This window comes from Onychomys torridus, chromosome X, assembly GCF_903995425.1.
Source record: "Onychomys torridus chromosome X, mOncTor1.1, whole genome shotgun sequence".
Taxonomy (NCBI): Eukaryota; Metazoa; Chordata; class Mammalia; order Rodentia; family Cricetidae; genus Onychomys; species Onychomys torridus.
This window is the reverse complement of record NC_050466.1, coordinates 18,164,865-18,174,002: the sequence shown is the minus strand read 5'-3', so window position 1 is coordinate 18,174,002 and position 9,138 is coordinate 18,164,865. Positions and strand designations below refer to the sequence as shown.

Here is a 9,138-nt window from a genome sequence, read left to right as displayed (position 1 = left end):
ATATAAAGGCAGACACATCAGAATAACACCTGACATCTCAATGGAGACTCTGAAGCCAGACGGTCCTGGACAGACATTATGGAGACATGAAGAGACCATGGATGCCAACCTAGACTATTATACCCAGCAAAATTCTCAATCGCCATAGACGGAGTAAACAAAATATTCCATGATAAAACCAGATTTAAACAATACCTATCCACAAATCCAGCCCTATAAAGAGCACTAGTAGGAAAAATCCAAACTAAAGAAGTTAGATTCACCCATGAAAACACAGGCAATAGATAATCCCACACCAACAAATATCAAAGAAGGGAAACACCCAAACAACACTACCACTAAAAAATAACAGTAATTAATAATCACTGGTCATTAATATCCATTAATTTCAATGGTCTCAATTCGCCCATAAAAAGACACAGGCTAACAGAATGGGTACAAAACATCCATCCTTCTGCTGCATACAAGAAACACACCTCAACTTCAAAGACAAACACTGCCTCAGAGTAAAAGGCTGGGAAAAGTCTTTCCAATCAAAGGACTTAGGAAGCAAGCTGATGTAGCTATACTAATATCTAATAAAATAGACTTCAAACTAAAATTAATCAAAAGAGATCGGGAAAGACATTACATACTCATCACAGGAAAGATCCACCAAGATGAAGTCTCAATTCTGAACATTTAAGCCCCAAATACAAGGTCACCCACATTTGTAAAAGAAACATTACTAAAGCTTAAATTGGACATCAAACCCCACACACTACTAGTGGGAAACTTCAACACCCCACTCACCAATGAACAGGTCTGCCAGACAGAAACTTAACAGAAAAATAAGGGAACTAACAGACATTATGACTCAAATGGGCTTAATAGATATCTACAGAACATTCCACCCTAACACAAAAGAATATGCCTTCTTCTCAGCACCCCATGGAACCCTCTCTAAAATTGACCACATCCTTGGTCACAAAGCAAATCTCATCAGATACAAAAAATAATGGAATAACTTCCTGTATTTTATCAGACCACTATGGCTTAAAGTTAGATTTCAAACACAAAAATTACAGAAAGCCTACAATCTCACAGAAACTGAATTATGCCCAACTGAATCACCAATGGGTCAAGGAAGAAATAAAGAAAGAAATTAAAGATTTCCTAGAATTCAATAAAAATGAAATTACAACATACCCAAACTTATAGGACACTATGGAAACCGTGCTAAGAAAAAAAAAAAATCATAGCACTAAATGCCCACATAAAGAAGATGGAGAAATCTCACACTAGTGACTTAACAGTACATTTGAAAGCTCTAGAACAAAAAGAAGCAAACTCACCCAGGAGGAATAGACACCAGAAAATAATCAAACTGAGGGCTGAAATCAATAAAATAGAAACCAAGAGAACAATACAGAGAATCAATGAAACAAAGAGTTGGTTCTTTGAGATAATCAACAAGATAGACAAGCCCTTATCCAAACTAACCAAAAGACAGAGAGAGAGCATCCAAATTAACAAAATCAGAAATGAAAAGGGGGACATAACAACAGAAAATGAAGAAATCCAGAGAATCTTCAGGTCCTACTTCAAAAACCTGTACTCCACAAAATTGGAAAATCTGAAAGAAATGGACGGATTTTCTGGATAGATACCACATACCAAGTTAAATCAAGACCAGATAAACTATTTAAATAGACCAATAAGCCCTAAGGAAATAGAAACAGTCATTAAAAGTCTCCCAACCTAAAAAACCTCAGGACCAGATGGTTTCAGCACAGAATTCTACCAGATTTTCCTAAAACTGAGAAGCTTTTGTAGGGCAAAGGACACAGTCAATAAGACAAAATGACAGCCTACAGAATGGGAAAAGATCTTCACCAACCCCACATCTCACAGAGGGCTGATCTCTAAAATATATAAAGAATTCAAGAAACTAAACATCAAATACTGAACAATCCAATTTAAAAAATGGGCTACAGAGAATTCTCAACAGAAGAATCTGAAATGGCTGAAAGATATTGTCCAACATCCTTAGTCATCAGGGAAATCCAAATCAAAACAACTCTGAGATACCATCTTATACCTGTCAGAATGGCTAAGATCAAAAACGCTGATGACAGCTTATGTTGGAAAGGATGCGAAGCAAGGGGAACACTCCTCCACTGTTGGCAAATTTGTACTGCCACTTTGGGGCATCAGGATCATGATGGGAAAACGTACAGAGACAGACAGCCAAACTAGTGGAAACTAATGAACTGTGGACCAATAGCTGAGGAGCCCCCATGGTACTGGACTAGGCCCTCTGGATAGGAAAGACAGATGTTTAGCTTAAAATGGTTAGGGGTCCCCCAGCAGTGAGATTGGGGTCTGTCACTGGTGCATGAGTGGGCTTTTTGGAGCCCAGTGCCTATGGACACTTCATACAGCCTTGGTGCAGGGAGGAGTGGCTTGGACCTGCCTCAAATGAATGTACCAGGCTCTGCTCTGCTGACTCCTCATGGGATACATTGTCTTGGAGGAGGTGGGAATGGAGCGGGTGGGGGGAAGGGGTGGTAGGAAGAGGGAGAAGAGAGGTATCTGTGGTTGATATGTAAAATGAATAAAAAATTTCTTAATAATAAAGAGTAAACTTCATAGACAACAATGCCTTGTCACAATGTCATGCAAAATAAAAATGAAATGTTCTCACCATCTATTTAAAAAAAGCCATTTCAGTATCTCTACTTGCCCAGGAACTTTGCCTCCCTACAGACACATCCTGTTCATTGAAGCATCAAACTGCTCTCATTTGGGCACTTTAGGGCCCAACACACAGCAACAGGTAATGGGTATGAAGCCAGGACAGTACATCTATAACTGCACACATAGTAATGGGGAGTAGGCTGGAAGAAATCTCTTCCAGGTCAAGGGTCACAGTTGTACTCTATAACGGAACTAGAAGAGGTTACAGCTTAGTCTACAGATGTAGAACAAAAATGAACAGCATCCAAGGTATGGAGTGTTACAAGATCAACTACTTATTCAATCTTGGAGTTGATGAGGATGGGGGAATAGGAAGAAATGGTCAGTAATCAGTTGGAAATGGTGGTTTAACAATCTCCATAAGAGTAACAGTTCCACACACTTCCAGCTTCGCTGCAATTTCACACCTACACTGGGCCCCCCTCCCAGGCGCCTCATTTTCTTATTTCCCCACTTCCAGGTAAGAAGGTTTTACCAGCTATGGAGGGAAGAAATGAGAAAGAGAGTGGACAGCATGAGCAAGGGCGGATAGCCACAGTGGCAGAAGGAGAAAGAGAAAAGGAATTAAGTGGAAAAGGCCACACTGCTGCTGGAGCTGCAGGCCTCGTAGATGACGACATGAACCAGGAAGATGGTGGAGCTGGAGGAGGCCAGGAGAGTGAACAGCAACCAAAGGAGCCGATTCCTGAGGGTGTGGAGGATGAGAGAGTGCAGTCTGTGCCAAAGCAGGTGCCTCAACATCGCCTATGCCATAGATTCACCCAGTGGCAGCTGGGGGGAACTGAAGCATATTTTCCAGACCAATTACTTCCTCAGCATAGAAGCAAGGTGAGGATTTTGCCTGGCCTGGTGCCCTATTTGAGGGGAGCATGCGCTGGTCCATGATGATGGTTGACTTTCTCTCTGGTCCCCCACATGCCCTCGTTTTTCAAAATTACATATTATTTTTTAACTTCATTTATTTGTTGGTGTGTGTTAGTGAGTGAGTGTGTGTGTGTGTGTGTGTGTGTGTGTGTGTACCATTTGGTACATGTGGATGCCAGAGGACACTTGCAGGAGTAAGCTTTATGATCCATCATGTAGGTCCAGGACATCAAACTCAGATCATCAGGCTTTCAGGCATGCGGAGTTGCCATCTTGTCAGCTAGTCACTTAAAAAATTCAGGCTGCTGGATCCTGTCTTCTGCACTATGATTCTAGGGCAGGGATAAGAGTCATGCAAAATTTGAATGAAGGTATTTTCATACAATATGTAAATAAATCAAGTGGAAAACTTCAGGTAATGTCTGCTATATTAGTAAGGTCTTTTTTTTTTTTTTTTCTTTTTTGGCTTTTGGCTTTTGGTTTTTGGTTTTTGGAGACAGGGTTTCTCTGTGTAGTTTTGCGCTTTTCCTGGAACTCGTTTTAGAGACCAGGCTGGCCTAGTAAGGTCCTTTTAAAAGAGGTGTACGATGCCAGGAGGTGATGGTGCGCGCCTTTAATCTCAGCACTCAGGAAGCAGAGGCAGGCAGATCTTTGTGAGTTCGAGGCCAGCCTGGGCTACAGAGCGAGATCCAGGAAAGGTGCAAAGCTACAAAGAGAAACCCTGTCTTGAAAAAAAAATCAGGTGTGCAAGGCTGAGGTATGGTTGGGATAGTACAGAGTGACATCCTGCTCTTGTTAAAAGTTTTAATAAAGTTCGATCAGTAGCGGGAGCGGAGAACGGACCCCAGGGAGCCCTGAGAGCCCCACCGCCGCCGCTGGCCCTAGTCACCATCACACCCAGGAAGGAGCCGCAGCCGTCGCCACTGGCCCCAGTCACCACCACCGCAACCATGAGCAGCGAGGCTGAGACCTAGCAGCCGCCCACCGCCCCCGCCGCCGCCCTCAACGCCAAGCCCGGCTCCACGGGCGGTGGCGCGGGTAGTGGCAGCCCGGCGGCCTCACATCGGCGGCGGCCGCCGGCGGGGACAACAAGGTCATCACAACGAAGGTTTTGGGAAGAGTAAAACGGTTCAATGTAAGGAACGGATAAGGTTTCATCAACAGGAAATGTACGTATTTGTACACCAGACTGCCATAAAGAAGAATAACCCCAGGAAGTACCTCCGCAGTGTAGGAGATGCAGAGACTGTGGAGTTTGATGTTGTTGAAGGAGAAAAGGGTGTGGAGGCAGCAAATGTTACAGGACCTGGTGGAGTTCCAGTTCAAGGCGGTAAATACGCAGCAGACTGTAACCATTATAGACTCTATCCATGTCATAGGGGTCCTCCACGCAATTACCAGCAAAATTACCAGAACAGTGAGAGTGGGGAAAAGAACCAGGGATCGGAAAGCACTCCTGAAGGCCAAGCCCAACAACGCCGGCCCTATCGCAAACGAAGGTTCACCTTACTACTTGAGGAGACCCTATGGGCGTCGACCACAGTATTCCAACCCTCCTGTGCAAGGAGAAGTGATGGAGGGTGCTGACAACCAGGGTGCAGGAGAGCAAGGTAGACCAGTGAGACATATCGGGGTTACAGACCACGATTCCGCAGGGGCCCTCCTCCCCAAAGACAGCCTAGAGAGGATGGCAATGAAGAGGACAAGGAAAATCAAGGAGACAAGATCCAAGGTCAGCAGCCACCTCAATGTCGGTACTTCAATTGCGACGCAGACGCCCAGAGAACCCTAAACCACAAGATGGCAAAGAGACAAAAGCAGCTGATCGATCCACCAGCTGAGAATTGGTCCGCTCCCGAGGCTGAGCAGGGCGGGGCTGAGTAAATGCTGGCTTACCATCTCTACCGTCATCCGGTTTGGTCATCCAACAAGAAGAAATGATATGAAATTCCAGCAATAAGAAATGAACAAAGATTGGAGCTGAAGACCTTAAGTGCTTGCTTTTTGCCTGTTGACCAGATACACTAGAACTATCTTCATTATCTATGCAGCATGGAGTTTTTATTATTTTTTACCTAAAGATGTCTCTTTTTGGTAACGACAAATGTGTTTTGTTTTTGTTTTGTTTTGTTTTGTTTTTTAAAAAAAAAGGTCTGGTTTTTCTCAATACACCTTTAATGGTTTCTAAATTGTTTCATATCTGGTCAAGTTGAGATTTTTAAGAACTTCATTTTTAATTTGTAATAAAAGTTTACAACTTGATTTTTTCAAAAAAAAAAAGTCAACAAACTGCAAGCACCTGTTAATAAAGGTCTTAAATAATAAAAAAAAGTTTTAATAAATCTGTACATAGTGTATTTTTCTTTTAGTTTTTATAATTATAAACTCATTGGAACATTTCTCTCCTTAACTTCCACCTCCAGAGTCTCACTATGAATCCCTTCCTGGCCTGGAACTCACATTTGAGGCCAATAGAGCATACTCTACTCAAACCCCCAGAGACTCACCCACTTCTGTTTCCCAAGTGCTGAGATTGGCCCCCCAACTTTCTCCTGCTATTTTTGACCTCCCTTTCTTGCCACCTTTTCCACCAAAAAGAATCCATAAAAATAATGCTTAATATTGGGTTGAGATCTAAGGCATACTCCAGGCTACCTGGGTTTTTTTCTGTTTAGGCTTGTTTTCCAATGGATGATCTCACTCTGTAGTCCAGACTGGCCTGGAACCTGAGCCTCCCTCATTCTGGGAATTCTGGAAGGGACTGCTGGTATTGTGGGGGATTTTTTTTTAATTTTCCTTTTTTGTCTGTTGTAGTTTAAATATTTTATTTCCCAGGGCTAGTGAGATGTTCAGTACTTGCCATCAAGCTGGAGAACCTGAGTTCCATCCTCAGAATCCATATCCATGGTGTCCTCTAACCTGCACATGTTTACCATGGTGCTAGAGCACATAGGCATGCACACACACACACACACACACACACACACACACACACACACACACACACACTTAAAATAAATGTAATATTCAATTTTCCCCAATGATCAGCACATTGGATGTCCTCGTGCATTCACTGAATACTAGAAACCCTCATGTGCTCTTTATTTATCCATATTCCTTTGAGTTTATCCTTCTGTCCTGACAAAGGGCCTCACACAGGGTTTTGTGTGTATATTTGCTTTGAAAGCTTTTTTCTTTGCTTCGTTTCCTTTTGTTTTTAGAGGCAAAGTCTCCTACACCACCACACCCAGTGTTAGAAGCATTTCTTTTATGGTTGTTGGTGTCTGTGTTGCTTATTGGGGACATGCATGGGTTTTCATATCTATAAATGGCACATTAATAATAAAATAAAAATTGCTTGTAGAATTTGTTTAAAGCTTAAAAATCTTCAAGGTGAATGTCACAGAAGGTAGGTGACGGGACTAACATTTTAAAATAAATATAAAATGTCCTTCACATATTATTTCATCCATAATGCTAAATACTGAATATCTGCCATTTTTGCCCTCAGAAAACAACTCGCCAGATGGATGGGTGTGAGTGAAGCCACAGTGAAGGTCAGTAAGCCGAAGAAAGCCATTCTAGAACTTGCTTTAGGTCTTGAGCTCTTTTATCTTATCCATGAAATTATTTTGTTGTTGACATAACACTGTTTCAAAATGATTATTAAGATTTATTTTTCTAATTTTATTATGCGTATGTCTCTGTGTGCATATACAACATGTGTGCAAGTACCTATAGAATAAAGATGATGCCATAAATGCCCTCAAGCTGGAGTTACAGGTAGTTGTGATCAACCCACGATAGGTGCTAGGAACCAAACTCTGATCCTTTGAAAGAGCCACAAGTGTTCTTAACTGCTGAGCATCCCTGAATTCCTCTCAGAATGACTTTTGAGCTTTATGGTCTTTGTGAGTAGAAACGGAATGAGAAAGCCTCCCTACAGAAAGCGCACATTTCAAAATGGAACATAACTTGCTAAAGAAGCAAAGAATAGTACTAAACTACTTTTATTCCATAGACATGTATATGTTACATATACATATATCCTATGGATAAGTTACAAACATACACTTTTTAACTTATAAAATAAGTATGTAATATATATATATACAGTTATATTAATTACATATTATATATATATATATTCAACTGTGCAATTCCTTGTAATGCTGATATCCTTTAGGTAGGGTGTCTCTGTGGAGTCATACTGGGTTTGTGACATACAAAGGATTCAAATTAGTGTAGCTAGGGGCTCCACGGTCCTGAACAATTTGAAACACTTAAAATGAAGCATAAATTCTATCCTTACAGGAGCAATTTGAGTGAGGTGAGAGCTCACAGGCTGAATCCAGACTCATAAAGCTGATATAGACACTCACTGGTGTAGCCACCTGAAAATGCTACTAACATTCTCCAGGGTGCTTTGCAGTACAGAGGGAAACAAGGCATGCAATGTTTGGACATTTGTCCAGGGACTGTTCTGCAGTACTGGGGTGGAAACCAGGGCCTCCCACATTCTAGGCAAGCACTGGACCCCATGCCAGCCCCTAAGCCCCACACAGCATTAGAGTACTGAGACAGCATGTTCTTCTGTGCAATCTAAATTATCACTGATATGTAAGGGTACATGATATGTTTTTCAGTTGTGGTCCTATAAGTTTACTTCGCTAAACCAATTCCTTTTTCTCACTCTTTGCAGAGATGGTTTCGGAAAAGGAGAGAATAATACAGGAGATATAAGAGGTTATAAACACTCAGAGGCTCTCTTCCTGCTTCCCAGAACTTCTTTCCCTGAGGGCCACCCTCACCCAGGTGCCAGGTACAGATGACAACAATTGTTATTATACTCTTATCTTATCTCCAAAGCACTTGTATTTCAATAAAGATTATGGATTCTCAATAAGTATGCTGCATGTGTCTTCTGGTTTAGTAAAGTATGTGTGTTAATCTATCAAGGAAATTTCCTTTAGATGGAATAACAAGACCTCCTTGCAGGCCTTTTATATCACAAGACCTTTTCAAGTTGCATAGTAGGTTTTCAATGACCCACACATTCTTTTTTGTTCACCTATCATGCTGGACTCACCCCTTCTCCTACCATTTAGAACCAAAAATATATAAGAGAGGTGGGACAAGACCCTGGGGAGAGACAGTGTTATCTACACAGAGCTGATTCTGGCCATACTCAGAATTTTAGTTCAACCCTGATCTCTGAAAAACTTCCTTATAGGCCATTCATAGATTCTTGGGAAGCAGCACAGTATCTTTTCATTTAGGCTGCTCCACAAATTCTTCTCTTCTATCCCTTTCCATGGCATGCACAGGGCTCTTCAGCCACTCGAAGGGAAGAGAAGAACTGTAGCTAGAGTTTTTCTGATCCTGCCTGGCCCAAGGTCAGTACAAATCTCTCTCACCTGCCAGTCCCACAGCCGCTCAGAGGCAACCAAGTAAAGACACAGAGACTTATATTGCTTATAAGCTGTATGGCCACAGCAGGCTTCTTGCTAACTGTTCTTATATCTTAAATTAACC

The 9,138-nt window shown here is 41.8% G+C and overlaps 2 pseudogenes; both read left to right on the top strand.

The window, feature by feature from the left end:
• Positions 1-2,821: 2,821 nt before the first annotated feature.
• Positions 2,822-8,356, top strand: LOC118574281 (annotated as a pseudogene).
• Positions 4,554-5,647, top strand: LOC118574280 (annotated as a pseudogene).
• Positions 8,357-9,138: the final 782 nt, after the last annotated feature.